Here is an 18,696-nt window from a genome sequence, read left to right on the forward strand (position 1 = left end):
CCCACCCCTTGTGGACTCCCCGCTTCAATTTATGGGCTTTGGACTTCTTATTTCTGAATTCTACAAAAAGAGGATGAAAGTCTGCTCTATATACTCGTACAGATTGGTATAGAAAGCTTTTAATATGTCAATTGCCACCATAACTGTTCAGTTACAAGGCCTGCTTTGGTTCACTCCACTCCTGATATGTGTGAATATGACGTGAAATGCTGTTGTGGTGCTATGCATTTTCCCGAAGTATGCTGATGTTGGCAAACTGGAAAACTTCCTCTAATAATGGGGTGGAGCGGTGCCTCTAGAATCTCTCTCGGGGCGCTCTAAAAACAGCCGGTTAAAATAACACTCGCACGCTTTTGAGAGTAACAACCGCTCTATCATTCTGCTTTCCCGGATTCGAGAGTAATTGCACCGTTCCCCACAATTTACTGAATCCTGTGCCAATGTTGCATTACTTCAGGTGTTCTAGCCACTTTTCCGCTTATGATCCCACTAGTCTGATGACTTCAGGAGTAAGTTTCCCAACTCTTGGGTCTTCAGTGTTCGTATGACAAAGTTCATCACGTTTATTTGCTAGTCCCGTCGCTCTGCTGGGAAATTTGGTTTGCTTTCGGGTATTCGACCAGCAGGTATGTAGCGAGCGGCAGCAAGAGAGTTGCTATCCAGGGCAGCTCACTGAAGCGGTGATTGAAAAATGCTCTGTACCCTTGCCAATCAGCTTTCCCATGGTTTAGAAAAGTACAACGGTCAGAGGTTAGGAAAGTAAAGTAAATGACGGGTTGCCAGAACATGTCAGTTATCAGATCGTGTGCCACAATGGTGATGTTTGGCGAGCAATGGCAATCACTTCGTATCCGCGTGGTAGCCTTCATTCTCCGTACAAAATGTAGAGCTATCAATTTGTTCAGTAAGCACTCTGTACCTCTCTGGTCATTGCCTAAGATGGAATGCCAATGCTCACTGTGAGTATTGAAGTCCCCTAGCACCAGACGGCACAGCCCATCGGTGGTATACATCGGTGGTATACACATTCACCAACTCTGCCTCTACAGTCCCTTACTTTACTGATATCCTCATTCATTCCATGTATGGGTTACTAGTGTCAAGCTCAAGCGATATAGGGGTGTACTGGACAGACTGGCGTATAAGAAATCTTCTTCTCCGCTTCTTGTACGATCCTTTCGCAAAATGTTGTAACCATCGCCACGTTGCAAGTTACAGGTGGACGGTTCCTTCGACTGCAAGTTAATTGCAAGAATGATGCATTTCCGGGGCGCTGAACAACAAATTGGGGGTTAGATGCCTCGTTTGTTGTTGTTGTGAGACTGATGGGGTTTCCGTAGCAAGCAGCAACATAACTAACATCACAGTTAACCATGAAGGCGAAGAAGACACTAGCAGCCTCTGAAGCGCACCCATTCCCTACATCCATTATATATCAACGAAATTGACATGTGGTCAGGTACTGACCAAAAGATCATGGAGGAGGCATTCCGGGATATATTGCCGCTCCCACGGTGATACATAAGACATAATGTTTTGCAAGACGGTTCATTGTCGAAGATTCCTCCAAATCCATCCGCTGCATAGAACTTGGCGCCGTGGCATTTATACTCAGTTTAGTTGATGACGGCTTTTTTATTTATTAATCGAGCTATATGACCTAAGTAGATTCTATTAAAAAATTGATATCTAGCGACGATCGATCGTTTCGTTAACTGGTTAGGTTTATATCATCAAGCATATTGCTAGACAATTTTCGTCATTTGCATTTGTTAAGCTTTTGAATCGAAGCTTTTTATTTCCAAAGACGAGTCATTTGTCTCCCTTCCTTTCTAGAAATCAATTTTTCAATTATTACATTATATTAAAATCGATAGCATTTTTTCAATCGTAGATTGTAGTATGTCTTTTCATATCGAAAGATTTTATTTTAAGTGGATTGTGGTTCAGAGCACTAAGACGTCAGCAACATTTGCTGTTGGTTGGCGACGACCCAGATTCATATCCCAGCCGGACCCAGCTGAGGTAAAGATTTTTCCCGAAGAGTTTATGCCGTTGCCGTTTATGCCAAGTGCAGCGTTGCCGACAGCTGTTGATCGGAAATTGTCAAAAAAAAAATCTTCTAATCATCAACAAAATTTTGAAAATCGCAGAAATTGGCAACATTCCATTGGGTACTGTTTAGTACGATTTTTATCTCCCGATTTTCGGTATTTTGAAGGTTTTTAGCCTCAGTATTACACCGAAATGGCTGAAATTTGGTATTTAGTATTCGTTGGGGTCATAAAACTTCCCCCCAGAAATTTGTAGGTATAGGTCCACGGTTTCATATAGCCCCCATAGAACGATTCCTCCCGATTTTCGGTGTTTTGAAGGTTGTGGCCACATTAATCCACCGAAGTGGCTGAAATTTGGTATTTGGTCTTCTTTGGTACTAATGAAATGTGTTGGTATACATATGTCCACGCTTTTATACGGCCCCCAAATAACTTACCTAGTTCCACGTTTTGGACGATAGGACGATATCTCCCGATTTTCGGTATTTTGAAGTTTTTAGCCTCAGTATTACACCGAAATGGCTGATATTTGGTATTTAGTTTCCGTTGGGGGTATAAAACTTTCCCCAGAAACATGTCGGTCCACGCCTTAGTATAGCCCCCATAGAACGGTAATTGCCTGTTTTAGGTATTTTGAAGGTTGTGGCCTCAATTTCCCACCGAAATGACTGAAATTTGGTATTTAGTCTTCGTTTGGCGTATACAACTATCCAGCGGAAATTTGTCGGTATATGTCCACGTCTCCATATATCCCCATTGGACGATATCTCCCAATTTTCGGTATTTTTGAAGGTTTTAGCTATACTATCCTACAAAATGGCTGAAATTTGATATTTCGTCCTCCTTTGGGATGCAAAACTTTCTCCCAGAAATGTGTAGGTATCGGTCCACGTTTTGATGTACACTCATTGAAAGGTACATCCCAATTTTCGGTATTTTGTAGGGTTTAGGCTCATTATAACACCGAAATGGCTAAAATTTGGTACATAGTCTTCGTTGAGGGTACAAAACTTTCCACCTGAAATTGGTTGGGGTAGGTCAACGTCTTCATATAGCTTCCATAGAAAGGTACCGCCCGATTTTCGGTATTTGTAAGGTTTTAGTCTCATTATTCTAACGAAGTGGCTGAAATTTGGTATTTTACTACAAAAATTTCCCTCAGAAATGTGTCGGTATACGTCCAGGTTTTGATGTACCCCCCCATAGAACGGTACATTAGAATTTTCGGTATATTGAAGGTTTTATCCTCATTATAACACCGAAATGGCTACAAGTTGGTACTTAGTCTTCGTTGAGTGTATACAACTTTCCACCTGACATTTTTCGGTATAGGTCCATGTCTTCATATAGCCCCCATAGAACGGTACCTCCCGATTTTCGATATTTTGAAGGTTGCTGTTCAAAATCCCATCGAAATGACTGACAGTTGATAGTTATCTTCGTTCCCCACCGAAGTAGCTGATATTTGGTATTAAGTTTTTGATAGGGGTATGCAATTTTCCGGTATTGTTCCATGTTTTTATATAGCCCCCCCATAAAAAAGTCCCTCCCAATTTTCGGCAATTCGAAAGTTCAACAGGAATAACCGAAATTTGGTATTTAGTATTCGCTAGTATTTAGTTACGAAACTTCCCTCCAGAAATTTATAGGTACAGGTCAACGTTTTATACAGCCTCCACAGAACGGTGCTCCCGATGTTGTTAACTATTTAAATCCTGAATATCCAGGTTAGGTCTAGTTGGGTTGCCCAATTTTATGTATATTGGTCCATGTTTTGGAAAGCACAAATATGTCGCCCATATGAGCTATTTTGAAGGGAGTATTATCAGTTGAGATATATGTACTACTCCTGTAATAAACGAAATTAAACTAATTGTTCCTATTCACTCCAATATAGTTCATGGTAGAGGGTATAAAAAGTTCGGCCCGGTCGAACTTAACGCTTTTCTTACTTGTTTACTGATAGTTATGTCAATGAGACTGAAAATTTTCAGCTTGTATAATTCGATGGTAAGGCAAAAACGATTAAAATACCTGTATTGAAGATATGATCCTAAATATAGATAATCTGGCTCATAAAATCGAGTTTGCAACCATGTTTTCCTTAAAGTTTTTCTAAAATTTTGTCAAATTATAGTTATCATGTTTTTATTCAAGCAGTATTGGTTAATGCCATAAAATCATCATTTTAAACACACAAAAACGCCAAATCGCTACTTTTCAAATCTGAGACAAAAATTGTTAAAATGGCGATAAATTGTCAAATTCGGCAACACTGGTCACGAGACATGTCCTTAAAATGAACTTATGAAAAAAATTTCAAAATATGGTCTTGGAAAATGTATTCGTTTTGTGAGCAGTGTAAAAATGTTTCTTCAAAACTCCATGTTGGGACCTTAAAGAAAATTCTCATGTTTAGTCCATTTTAGATTATAAATTTTTTTGTACCTACAAATATGTTGATATTTTGTTAACATTCACGTATGAAAAATATTCATTGAGTTTCAGATTTTTTGAAAACCAAACATCGCCCTCATTAAGCATTCCTTATTTAGAGCCTGTTTCACTAAGACGATTCGAATTCAAATTCGTTCGAACTACAACCAATATTCTTGGTTTTGAATCATTTGTGTTTTCAATAAAACAAAAATTTTTCTGTAAAAACAGGTGTTTGGTAGTAATTCGAACGAATATGAATTCGAATCGTCTTAGAGAAACAGGCTTTTAATATGTGTATACAAAGAATTCTACCAATTTCCTATTCAATTTCTAGCCGTCGATAAATATCATAAAATATTTCTCATCCATTTTGCCCACCTTCAACTAACTTTATAACTAACTTATTACATTATATTTTTTCGAACTGTCCCATATGGCTATGACAAATATCTTTTCAACTTTTGAGAATGACCAAAAAAGTAATACGTCGAGACATTTGAAAAATGTTTCTTTTTCTCGCCTTGATTTGTTCGTTTGCTAAACATCAATGTCATCTCGTGTTGCTGCAGCAGTCGTGTTTTATGTTATACTAAAGTTTTTCTTGTTCTTCTTCGTCTTTCCTTTGGCTATCTATCCAGACATCTATCTTCACTATTAATGTGTGCCTTTATAAAAACACATTGTCCTTCGTCCATCATTTTGTCTATCCTGCTGTCTGGACGATAGTTCTTCGTATTTTTCTTGTTGCTTTTAGTCTAGTTGGCAAAAGTAACTTCAACTAAATGATGACTGTCAGTAATACACAATGAGTTTGTTGTTGTAGAGATTTTGGTTCGTCGTCAAAGTCAAATTCTTGTTTCCTAGGTTGCATACAAGAGAAGATTTTTAAATAGATTTGCTTGCAGCAAGCTAGTATCCTTCATGCATACACATAGCTGGTATTTTTTGTACATATTTGTAGTTGTGAAAAATCCGTAGCTGGCTAGCTAAGCATGTGAGCAGCATTTTTTCTTCTTCGAAAGACTTCTTTATTTTTTTTTTTTGCCTTTTTCAAATCTCGTTTTTGTCTATTACCGCTTTGAGCCAACACCTTGTCAACCAGTCAACCAAACCATTGTGTTCTCCCAAGTCCTTAAGCGTTCATATTCCCTTGTGCAGAAAAATCATCATTATCATCATCATCACACTTTTATGTCAATTTAGTTTCTGTTGTTGGCCATTGTGTTCTTAGAATAGTCCTCTTTTGCTAACTTCACTTCAAATATATTTTCCAAAGCCGGCAAAACTGTCATTATTTGTTGTAGCTTTATTTTCTATATGTCCTGCTCGCTCATATTCGTTCACCTATAGCAATGCTTCCATCTCTCGCTATTCCATTCAATGGCCAAGCAGATTTGTTTTATGAAAAGATGGAATATGAATTCAGCTTGCACAAGGTCCTTTGTGCTGTGCTGCAAAGGACTTGTTTTGAATTTCTGCAATGCTGGCTTTTCTTGGGACACTTTTTAGGTTTAGATTCAATGGACACAAAAATACCTAAAGAAATTGTTTGGTTTAAGAATTAAATCTCATTTAGGGATAATAAGATTTATGTAGAAATTTGTTTAGAATGTCAGGAGAGAATAACAGAGGAGACTCCATTGTGTGTGCGGCATGCAAAAAGTCTCTTAACAAGAATAATGTCAATATTTTTCAATGATTTTGTAGAATAAAATAAGTTGAAGTCTGCATGGATTTCTGGTTTAAAAAGGCGTGGCTGAGCAAAACTTTTGATATGAATGAATACCGAATAACATTAGTTGCGTAAAACTATATCCTTAAATCTTAATACATACTTGATGAGGTTGTAAGAAAATAATGTTTACATTTTAATTGTGTCATAAATAAAATGTACGGAACAGAATTATGCACAGTTTTTTTCCGGTTGTCAGCAGATATATTTCCGTACACGCAGAAAAAAATATGATTGATCCAACAATATTCGAAGAGTAAAATATGTATTGTAAAGATATTGTTAGATTCTGCATGTAGTATTGTGAGCCCAACAATCGTTTTTGTTAACTACAACAATTGATTTTGACATATCCAACAATAGTTGTTGTCATAAGCAACAATAGTTTTTGTCTGCTGGAAAAAATTATTCTCTTTTCTTCGACAATTTATTCTCTTCTCTCGGTATTCGATGCCGTGGTGAAAAAGACAATTTTGGTGAGTTTTGTTTGTATGAGTTCTCCTTATCTTAGTTTTCTATTTTTATTTTATCTTTGTTCTTTTTTGTGTATGTACACCATAAGAATCTTGTCTTTGTTTCTTTCTTCATTCTCATTCTTCTTTGTGTTTTGATAATTGAATTACACCACAATATGAGTGTGTGTTTTTGGTCGTAATTTGTGTTTTCTTTTCATAGTTGTTGTGGTTTTATGGGAATTCCTTATGTTGGGGTAGGTGTTTGGAGGATGAGACCAATGGAGTAGTTATGTTTCTTCATTTAATTTGTCTTTTTAGTTTGACCTGGCAAAACCTGGCCATGTGTATTGTTTGTCAATGTTTACAATATTATACGTGACATTTATACCAAAATTATGTGGAAAGAATTATATAAGATCAAATCAAAGATTTCAGTAAAAGGTTTACTGGTCTGACAATAGTTTTTGTAAAAATTCTAGATTATGATAGTTTCTACCATAGGTATTGTCAATGATTTTTAAAATATTGAGAAATTTCGCATGTTGTTTTGTTTTGTATGTTCGGAGCAAACGATGGTATATTTGGATTTGCAATGCTTGAACAAAACAAATGAATTGTTGAAACAGAAATACACATTCATGTTCCAACAAAAGCGAAAAATATTTTTTCTCTGTGTGTATGCATTTTACATCATAAAGAGTTCTTTTCATTGTATATTTTTATGCGATTCCTTTACAATTTATTCATTTGTGTTTGTTCTTTTATTGCAGGTACGTTGATCGTTTTTATTTTTAACATGTAAGTATTCGATAAAAGCTAACAAAATTATTTTTTTTCGATATTACAAGAAAAGGACATTCGTAGAAAGGACTTTAAGGTCCTTGATATTATCAATTTATCATAAATTGGAAAAGACAAGTTTTATCTGAAAGGAAACTTTTGTATTTTTATAGAAGAATGTTTCACACTTTTGTGACGGCGGACTTGATCGAAGAATACAAAAGTAAAAATGCATCAATCCGATTTCCCAACAGAGATGTATCCGTAGCATGTGACATGAAGTATAGCATACTTACTCAAATGGTTTGTTATTCTAAATAAGAATAGATTTCTTAACTTTGTCTTTCCATTTGAGTTTTGGCCTACCCGTGCGACGCACAATGGTTAAAAAATCCATTTTCCTGGCCAAAATCCCAATTTTTAGTCGTCACCGATTAATAATTATACCCTACACCACTATGTGGGGAGGGTATTATAAGTTGGTTTTGGCCAAAAAGTTTGTAATGCATCGAAATAATGGTCGTAAACTTATACGAGCGCTGCACAAAAACTATCTGAAAACACCGCGTGTTGGCAGGCGCCATTTGAAAATTTCCTTGGAAATTTTGAGAGTTTTTAGCCTAGACGTACTCAGGACAGTCTGTCGTTAGCAGAAAAATTGAATTTACTCGTAAACATTTTCGTCCAAGAATTTTTTACAATTTTCGTATGTCGATAAAGGACCTTCCTATAGGACTATGAGAAGCTGGTTTAATGAATTCAATCGAGGGCGGTCCTCGCCAAAAAAAACGAAGGTCGTCAGGGTCGCCCAAAATCGGTCGTTGTGCCAGAAAACAATATGCCGTGCATGAACGGATATTGCGAGATCGCCATGTTAAATACCGTGAGATAAAGACATCCTTTGGACATTTCTTCCACCAACTAATATTTGATATTGCATAAACACCTGGACGCAAAAATTAAAATTGGATAATCGTTCAAAAAAAAGACTCTTGTTTCAAAGAAATTGTGCATAAAATCGATCGCGGAGCTTCGAACGACGTTTTTAAGATCGTCACAGACGACGAATCTTGCATCTATGCTTAGGAGCCCGAAACAAAGCAGGAATCGGCCGTCTGGGTCTTCGAAAAACGAGCCAAATTCAACGAAAGTTGTTCATGTAAGAAGCACTTCTAAGCAAAAATTCGCCTGTGTCTTCGGCTAAACTGACCGTGTGGTGATTATACGGCTTGAGAAATGTAGGACGGTTAATTCTGAGTGTTAAACTATAATTTTTTTGCCTGAAGTCTCATGAGAAATTCGAAAAACGAACAAAAGAACACGAATCGTGCTGCATCATGACAATGCGAGCTCTCACACATCGATTCAAACCAGCGCCTGTTTGACCGGACAAAACGTGGAATTGATGGGTCATCCGCCGTACAACCCTGACTGGGGATCCAATGGCTGAATTCGATTCCAGCATATCAAGAACAAAAGGTGCACGCAGAGAAAAAAATATGTTTGATCCAACAATATTCCAAGAGCAAAATATGTATTGTTAACATATTGTTGGATTCCTCATGTAGTATTATAAATCCAAAAATAGTTTGTGTCAACTGAACAATATTTCTCTCTTTTCTTCGAAAATTTGTTTCTCTTCTCTCGCTATTCGATGCCGTGTTGAAAAAACAATTTTGGTGAGTTGTGGTGTGTTTGTATGACATGCTGCCTTTACCTTTGTTTTTGTGTGTATGTACTTGTGAGACTCTTGTTTTTATTTGTTTCTGTTTTGTTTCATTCTTCTTTCCTTTTCATGTTTGTTATGGTGTTTAATTATTCCTTATGTTGTGGTGGGTTCTTGTGGCTTTTTGTTTGTCTTTGTTGTCAGCCAATGCAGCAAACCATGTATTGTGTTCATCAATGATTGCAATATTATACGCGACATTTATATCCAAGTTATGCGAAAAGTGTATATGAGAAGTATATGCACTCAAATCAAAAATTTCTGGCCTGGTTTTCTGTATTGACAATACTTTTTGTAAACAAAATTAGATTATGATAGTTCCTACAATCGCTATTGTTAACGATTTTAACAATATTGCGGAAATTCGAAAGTTGTTTTTGTTTCCTATGTTTGGAACAAAAGATGGTATTTTTGGATTTGGATTACAATGTTTGAACAAAACAAATACATTTTTGGAACCAAAACATATATTTTTGTTCCAACAAAAGCGAAAAATATTTTTTCTCTGCGTGTGGGGTCAAAGATTTTTTAGCCTGAAGTTACAGCATCTTCTCGGATTCTATAAGGGGTATACCAAAGGCAAAACGTGACAATGAAAGTACAAAATATCACCTTTCTAATGATGTTAAGTAGCTTGTCGATGGTGGCCGAAAAACGAAGATATCACAATAGTTGCAAATAAGACCCAACTTTTCATTTTTGCGATTTTAGTTATAAAGACGAACATCACAGCTTTGGGTGGGGACTTTCCAAAAGCAAAGGCTGACAATGAAAGTAGAAAATCCCATCACAGTGGATCCACCCATTGGCCAAAAATAAAAAAAATGAATGTCAAAATTTTGGTACAACATCTGGCAACTCTGAAAGCTATGACATGGACCTTTTTAAAAATATATAAATTTTTGTTTCATTCGAACGCGATCTTCTTAAGAATAGCTTCAAAAGTCGGAACATTTGACTAATATTTTTTGTTGTGAGTACAACCTATATTTTAAGTGCAAGCAAATATATTCAAAATATCGCGAAACTAATGCGTATAGCAAAATATTATAGTGGATTTTGAAGGAGGAGGTAATAGCTTAATTTTCATTAAATAATAGTGTTTTACCGTGGTGTGGAATTCTAGTTATCTGCATATTTTCTTAGTGTATTTTGTAATGCCCATTTGATCATATACTTTAATTTGACGTAAGGTTTTAGTCATGATGCCCACCAGTGCCCACCTCGGGAATAATTTTCCAAAGTAGGTCATGGGTTTAAGATTTTTCAGTATTGCAATCAGCTGTCATCTAGTGCCAGACTATAAATGGTGGGCCGCTGACAAAAGCTGGCCTAGAATAGGGTTTCTATGGATATATTAGCGTATAACTCTGTTATCTGACCACGTACATTAACATAATTGGTATCAGTGGGAAGATGAAAAAATCTTCTTCCAAATTTGTCTTACGTTGGCGGTGCGTGCCTTCCAGGAAGAACGCTTTAAGACCTATATTAAAAATTTTACCAATTTTTAGACAAAAATGTTAATTTTTTTAATCCGCTAAATTGGTTGGATTTTATGTTGTTTTGGAGATTGTTTTGTTTCTACAAGCCTATTTTTGCATCATAAGATAATCGCGACCTCTGTTCATGTCATTTTGTATTAACAGCATAAAACAATTCTTATCGTATACCCCCCCAGAGGGGAAAGGGGGGAGAATGTTACGCTCGTGTTTTCTTAAAACACTCTTCGCAGCAGCACAATGCTATAACCAGCGCATTTGCTTGATATTTACACGGGAAATATTTTTGGCCACTTTCTCCATATAAGTGGATCCACTGTGCAATGATGTAAAGAAGTTTGCCGTATGTGACCAAATATCGCAATAGACGGTAATCTATACCATTTTTCCATTTTTTGTAATGACGCTACTGTGACAGGATTGCCACTTAAGGGCTCACAGAGAGGAAGAGTCATATTAAGTTTGGTGATGGTCGGATAATATCCAAGAGTCGGAATGGGCAAAAAACGTATGTGGACAAAAATCGCCGCACATCCCACTTTCCAATTTTTATACCCTCAGCATTTATGCTAACGAGAGTATATACACTTTCATACGGGCAAAATATGCCTCATCGAAATAATGGCTTTAGACCCCAAGTATGTTTGGACGAAATGTGTTTCCGACAATTTGGAGTCGATTTAGCAATGTCCGTCCGTCTGTCTGTCTGTCGGGCTAGCTGGGTGGTACGCACGATAACTCTCGAACGGATGAAACGATTTGGTCCAAAATTTGGCTTTCGCAATGTTTTGTCCAAACTTAGTTTAGTTCGAAGATGGGTTATATCGGTCCACTCCTTCCGGTGCCTCTCCCACAAAAGTTCGAAAATGTTCGGAAAATTTGTGCGTACGATAACTCTTGAAGGGAGGAACCGATTTGGTCCATACTTCGCACATCGTGAAATTTCTACCAGACTTAGATGAGGTGTCAATATAGACTCAATTGGTCCACGCCTTCGGGTACCTCCAACACAAAATTTCGGAAAAGTTCAGTTTAAGAGCTGCTCTCGAATCGTTTTGATTTTTGTTGTAACATGTTGTATTCACTGCCCCCCATACGACGGTACAATTTTCATCAGGGGCAAGTCCATACTTTCTGAGAAAATAGCTTGAAAAGTACAAAAAAGCCCTATAACACCGTGTGTAGTCGTTGGAGCGCAAGATAACTCTCGAACGGATCTGGTCCAAAATTTGACTTTCGTCATATTTTGTTCAAATTTAGCTTGAGTTCGAAGATAAGCCATATCGGTACACTCCTTCAGGTACCTCGCCCACAAAAGTTCAAAAATTTTCGCAAAAATTTTCAAATTGTGCGCACGATAAGTCTTGAAGAGAGTGACCAATGTGGTCCATACATTACACACCCTAATATATCTACCAGATCTATATCAGTTTTGAATATGGATTATATTTGTCAACTCCTTTGCGTACCTCCCACACAAAATTTCGGATAAGTTCATTTAAGACCTGCTCTCGAATCACTTTAATTTCTGTTGAAGCCATATGTATTCACTGCCTCAATTACGACGGTAAAAGTTTTTTCAGAGGCAAGTTCGTTCTTATTGTTAAAACTGCCCGAAAGGAGTAAAAACCCCATAGCACCATACTCTCGAACTGATCAACCGATTTGGTCCAAAATTTGTCTTTCGTCATATTTTGTCCAGACTTAGTCTTAGATCGAAGATGGGCAACAACTTCAGGTACTTCCCCCTCAATATTTAAAAAAATTCACTAAAAATGCAAAACGGAATGCATGATGTCTCCTGAAATTGGCAACCAATTTGTTCAAAACTTTGGATCTGATAATATATTGTCCAAATTTAGTTAAACTTCCAAAATGACCGATATCGATTTTCTGGTCCAAAATTTATGCGATGACCCACTGAAATAACTAGTGGGCGCGATATCTATCAAAAATAAGAGCAACTTTCGTAATGGACCATGTCGGTCCATTACTTTAAGTACCTCCTACCCAACACTTTTGAATTGTAATCCTAATCCACATTTTTGTCGGCAAGTTCAAATGTCCAAAAAGGGCCACAAAATTCTGAAAAGACCCTAAATACAATCGATCTGTCCGTAGATGATAGTTTAAATGCAGATAGGCTGAGGGTATATCTCTGTCGGCAAAGCTGACGGATACTTTTTTACTTGTTTTATTTAATTTTGCTCTCTGCTGGAATGATCATGCGAACTTCTGATTTGTAGCCAAACACTCTTCACACTACCAACATCTGTTTTTTTTTATTTTGTTAATAAAAAACTCCCGTGCCGACGGCGCACAATGTCGCGAGTTCATATTAACTTTGGCCAAAAATATAAGGAGTTGCCGTAGGTGCATCAATTTTGGTACACGTACCTATTATTGAATTACAATCTTCAGGACAAAAAAATTGGGTTGGTCGGTGCACGTTTTGATATAGCCCCCATAGAACCGTACCTCCCGATTTTCGGTATTTTGAATGTTTTAGACACAATGACCAACCAAAAGTATTCAAATTTTGTAGTTAGTCTTCGGCAGAGCTATCAAACATTCCAACTGAGAATTGTCGGCTTAGGTCCACGTTTTGATATAGCCCCCATACAACGTTACCTCCCGATTATCGGTATTTTGAAGATTTTAGCCTCATTATTACACCGAAATTGCTGAAATTTGGTATTTAGTCTTCGTTGGGGGCATTATACCTTCAACTTGAAATTTGTCTGCATAGGTCCACGCCTTCATATAGCCCCCATAGGACGGTACCTCCCGATTTTCGGTATTTTGGAGGTTTTAGCCTGATTATCACTCCGAAATGGCTGAAAATTGGTATTAAGTCTCCGTTGGGGGACTTATAACCTTCCACCAGAAATATGTCGGCATATGTCCTCGCCTTCCTATAGCCTGTAACGACACAAGTGCCTCCGTTTGCTGGGGTGAGCTCTCGGCGGCCAAGGTTACGTCACAGAAATTTATTTAATTCAGTGACCCGAGTAAAGGAAACGCACAATGTTCAGGATCTGTTTGTATTTATTGGCTTCAATATCGATCGTGAGTACAAATGACAGAAGTAACCTATTCGGCGGGGAATCCGGCGCAAACGGTGGGAGACCTTGTACGGAACTCCTCGTTCCAGACGACGGAAGCGGCGTAGAAAACACGCTTCTAGTCGTGACCAGGCTGCTCCGCGGGTGTTGTCTGGACTCTGTTCAGGTGTCTTACGCTGTCCAATCGGGTCTCGTTCTTCGGCCGACGATGGGTGGCTTAATGTACACGCTAGTCGGGATGTAGGTCCGTAGCGGTGTGCGAGGTATGTTCGTCCGGGCTGTTGTCACGGATAAGCGGCGTACCAAAACACGCTTATAACGGGGATACACGTTGAACGGTGGGCGTAGAGTTCGTATCGCGCTTGTCTAATTCGAGGTTTCCGGGTCTAATACGCCTATCCGGGTCGGTAACCGGTGAACTGCGACAAGCGGCAAGCGAAACACACTTATCCGGAATGAAAGCACGAAAACTGGAATAAGCGGCGAACGTAACACGCTTATCCGGGCAAAAGCACGAGTACTGCGATAAGCGGCGAACAAAACACGCTTATCCGGGCGAAAGCACGAGAACTGCGATAAGCGGCGAACGAAACACACTTATCCGGGGCTAAAGCACGAGAACTGCGATAAGCGGCGAGCGAAACACGCTTATCCGGGCGAAAGCACGAGAACTGCGATAAGCGGCAAACGAAACACGCTTATCCGGGGCTAAAGCACGAGAACTGCGATAAGCGGCAAACGAAACACGCTTATCCGGGCGAAAGCACGAGTACTGCGATAAGCGGCAGACGAAACACGCTTATCCGGGCGAAAGCACGAGAACTGCGATAAGCGGCGAGCGAAACACGCTTTTCCGGGCGAAAGCACGAGAACTGCGATAAGCGGCAAACGAAACACGCTTATCCGGGGCTAAAGCACGAGAACTGCGATAAGCGGCAAACGAAACACGCTTATCCGGGCGAAAGCACGAGTACTGCGATAAGCGGCAGACGAAACACGCTTATCCGGGCGAAAGCACGAGAACTGCGATAAGCGGCGAACGAAACACGCTTATCCGGGCGAAAGCACGAGAACTGCGATAAGCGGCAAACGAAACACGCTTATCCGGGCGAAAGCACGAGAACGGCGATAAGCGGCGAACGAAACACGCTTATCCGGGCGAAAGCACGAGAACTGCGATAAGCGGCAAACGAAACACGCTTATCCGGGGCTAAAGCACGAGAACTGCGATAAGCGGCAAACGAAACACGCTTATCCGGGCGAAAGCACGAGTACTGCGATAAGCGGCAGACGAAACACGCTTATCCGGGCGAAAGCACGAGAACTGCGATAAGCGGCGAACGAAACACGCTTATCCGAACACTCCAACCCGATGTCTTACCTAGCGGCAACCGTAACACTTAAACGCACTGTCCGAAACGCACTTGTTCCCGTAGCTAACACCGTTTTATTTTATTTATCACTCTACTCACCAGGTTCTTTAGTATCTCCCGCGGGGTCTCCTTGTTGAAACGGCACGTGTAGGTCGCACTAATTACTTTCTTCTACTGTCCCTTTTCAATGTCAACCACTCCCTTTTATAGCGAAGTCAGCGACACTCACTACCGTACCGCAAATATCCCCATTCGATTGCCTTTACCCATGTGCTTTGTTGTTGCTTGTTTACTACCGTCTTCCACACTGGATTCTCTTACGCATGCAAATTGTTGGTACCTGTTTACGACCGTCGCTAGCATTAGATTCCTTTGCGCATGCATTTTGTTGGTGCCTGTTTACAACCATCGCTAGCATTACATTCCCTTACGCATGTAAGTTGTTGCTTGTTGTTTTCGTCGTTTTCGATGGTCGCACAGTGGCCTAACGGTATGTTGTTTTGATGAATTTTGTGGAGTAAACAACAATGAGGGCCACTCACTCAGTCGGGAAAATTGGTAACGAGGCTCATGAAGTAATGCAGGGCAAGGTTAGGATTAATAATTCAATTTAATTCAATTTAATAGAAATAATAATAATAAGTAAAAAAAAATGAAAATAAAGAAAAACAAATGCAATAACAAAGAAAAAAAAATATGATACAAAAGATGAATAATAAAAAAAAACAATATAATTCATCGGCTATGGTGTGGCGGAAACGAGTTGGCGACTTCCGCCTTCACACTGCCTCCCCTCCTACGGAATACGGGCCTTACTTGGGCTTAATAATGACTTTGCCCTGTCGGTTGATGAGGATCCCAAAACGTCTGCCACATACCTCTACCACCCTCTTGTGCTGTTTCCGTGGTGCCCGAGACTCCAGCCCCACGCGAATGTGCCACTGCAGCCCCTGGTGGACCTCTCTAGGCAGATCCTCGTGGCAGGCAAACTGCACTCCGGGTGCTCGGGCTTCGGGAACCACAACCACGCTGCTCAGTCTGGGCTGACCAATCTGCTCGTTTCTGGTGACCACGAGACGTGGGTTACGTCGAGAGTAGGCCCCTCCATCCTCTGATTCCGTCGTGTCGGCGTAACGGGGGGACGTGTTAACCCGCTGGGGATGATGCAACTCGCCTGGGGCCTCTTCCAGCGTGCTCTCATCGTCCAAGGAAAATGTGATCACGGGCGACACGGGATGCTGGACTTGAACCCCATTCTCGGCAGTTATCCGTGGAGTCGCTGGCCGGCCTGCGGGCACCTCATCCATGGAGTCGTCGTCGATGACGATTATATCGGGGAGTGGCGACACCTCCGGAGAAGGTGTTGGTGGGTTGGAGAACACCCATCTCGGACGTGGGGGTGTGGTTGGCTCTTCGTCCGAAAGTTCTATTACCTCGGGGATAACTGGTAGGAAAGCGGCTGGTGCCGGTGAGACCCCCGGTGTTTGCGTCGGTCGGACAATCGGTGTCCGCATTGGTTGGACAGCTGCCACCGGCCGCTGTTTTGGCTTCTGGGTCACCCTCTCGAGCCTTACGAAGCAGGGACGCATTGTTGCAAGCTTCGCCGCAGTTTCCTTGCTTGCGCTCCGGCGGTGTTTTTTGGACCGACTCTTCGCCTTCGAGGTACCCGAGCGCTTTGCAGTTGTATCGTGGTGATCTTGCCACTGTTGCTTATAATAAGCCTTCGTCTTCAGGGGGGTCGGGAGGTTCTCCATGGTGATGCGACTGTTAGTTTGATTCAGATCTGCGGGAGAAACAAGAGAGACGTGATTATCAGCTTCGATACCTTTCTTAACATTTAATAAATAACCGCGCGGTCTGGTTTGACAGTCTACCGACGATTTGTAAGGTTTCAGCTCGCTGAGGTGTGCGGACCTCAAGTCACCTTTGACGACACTGCGCACGCTAACTATTACCGGCGACGTGTAGCTTACAACTTCATACGGACCGTCAAACTTCGGAGCTAACTTTGCCGCGAAACTCTCGACTGCCTTTGAAAGTGGATGCTGACGAACCCATACTAGATCCCCTACAACCGGTTTCCATTGTCGCCGCCTAAGGTTGTAATGTCTACGTTGATCCTCGCCGGCGCGGGCCAAGTGATGACGGACCAGGGCAAACACGTCTTGCAAATTCTCCACCTTTGATTTGGGATCTTCCCCCAGTGTTCCGGTGCCAGTGGTGACTTCGTCGTAGAGAGCACCCGGCAGACGGGGTTGTCGGCCTTGTACCAAGTAAGCGGGGCTATAACCCGTGGTGTCAGATGTGCTGGTGTTGATGGCGAGATTCACCTCGGGCAGATGTTCATCCCACTTGTTATGCTGATTCTGGCAGATCTGGGCTATCATCGTTTTCACTGTTCTGTTGGCTCGTTCGGTTGGATTCTCCTGGGGACAGTACGGCGCTGTGAGCTGATGTCGAACTCCAATCTCTTTTAAGTATCTCTCCAGTTCCCGGCTGGTGAATTGACTTCCATTGTCGGTGATCAGAACCTTGGGAACTCCGAAACGGGCTAGTATACGCTCACGAAATGCCTTAACCACTCCACTTGCCAGTGCTTTCCTCATTGGTACCAGTTCCACCCATTTGGAGAACCGGTCGAATAAAACCAGGAGCATAGTATTACCATGTTTAGTGCGGGGTAACGGCCCGACGAAGTCGGCGCAGACCGTGGCCCAGGGTTCTTCGGGTATCGAAATCAACATCTCTCCTGCAGGGGCCATCTGACTTGGTTTGTACTGCTGGCAGGAGGTGCAGCTTTTCACAAATTTCGCGATGTCGCGCATCATCCCCGGCCAGTAGTATCGTTCGCAAATACGTTTACCGGTCTTCCTGATTCCCATGTGACCGGCTGCCGGCTGGCTGTGGTTTTCTTGCATGACCCGCTCCCTTAAATGGATCGGCACGCACAATTTCCATGGCACGTTGTCAGCGTCGCTCGGATGGCTGGAAATATGCCGGTACAATTGCGATCCCACGATGGCGTAGTCGGGGTACTTTTTGGGGTTATTCTCGATCTCCACCATCCTTGCACGTATCCATGGACATTCGGCAACCGCTTCAGCCACCGCCCTCTGTAGAGATTCCACGGGCTGTCGGGACAACGCGTCAGCCACTACGTTAAGGCCCCCTTTGCGGTATCTGATCGTGTAGCGGTATTGTTGGAGCTCTAGGGCCCATCTGGCTAATCGTCCCGTCGGGTTATCTATTGAATTTAGCCATTTCAACGCCAGATGATCCGTCACGACCTGGAATTCATATCCTTCCAGGTACTGCCTCATTTTCCGTATTCCCCACACGATCGCCAAGCACTCCTTCTCCGTCGCGGAGTAGTTTCGCTCGGCGCCATTGAGTGTGCGGCTGGCGTAGGCGATGACACGTTCCCCTTCCTCGAATTCCTGGGTAAGCACTGCTCCGAGCCCACAATCACTGGCGTCCGTCTGCAACATGAACGTCCGACCAAAATCCGGACAGGCCAATACAGGAGCTTGGGTTAATCTGGCCTTAAGTATTTCAAAGACCGTCTGT

General features: G+C 41.2%; 1 protein-coding gene across 49 annotated transcripts in view; it reads left to right on the forward strand.

Moving 5' to 3' along the window:
- The window catches only part of LOC141397847 (uncharacterized), a 401,443-nt gene that overhangs the window by 59,051 nt on the left and 323,696 nt on the right, over positions 1-18,696 (forward strand). For 24 of the 49 annotated variants that reach the window (XM_073974616.1, XM_073974614.1, XM_073974615.1 and 21 more), the window contains one exon: positions 7,454-7,481. The exons of the other annotated variants lie outside the window; for them this stretch is intronic. The gene's annotated coding sequence lies outside the window, so the exon portion shown is untranslated. The remainder of the gene's footprint in view (positions 1-7,453; positions 7,482-18,696) is intronic. 49 annotated transcript variants of the gene reach the window in all.

Source organism: Musca autumnalis, unplaced genomic scaffold (assembly GCF_047663935.1).
Source record: "Musca autumnalis isolate F117 unplaced genomic scaffold, ASM4766393v1 scaffold_3, whole genome shotgun sequence".
In the NCBI taxonomy this organism is placed as follows: Eukaryota; Metazoa; Arthropoda; class Insecta; order Diptera; family Muscidae; genus Musca; species Musca autumnalis.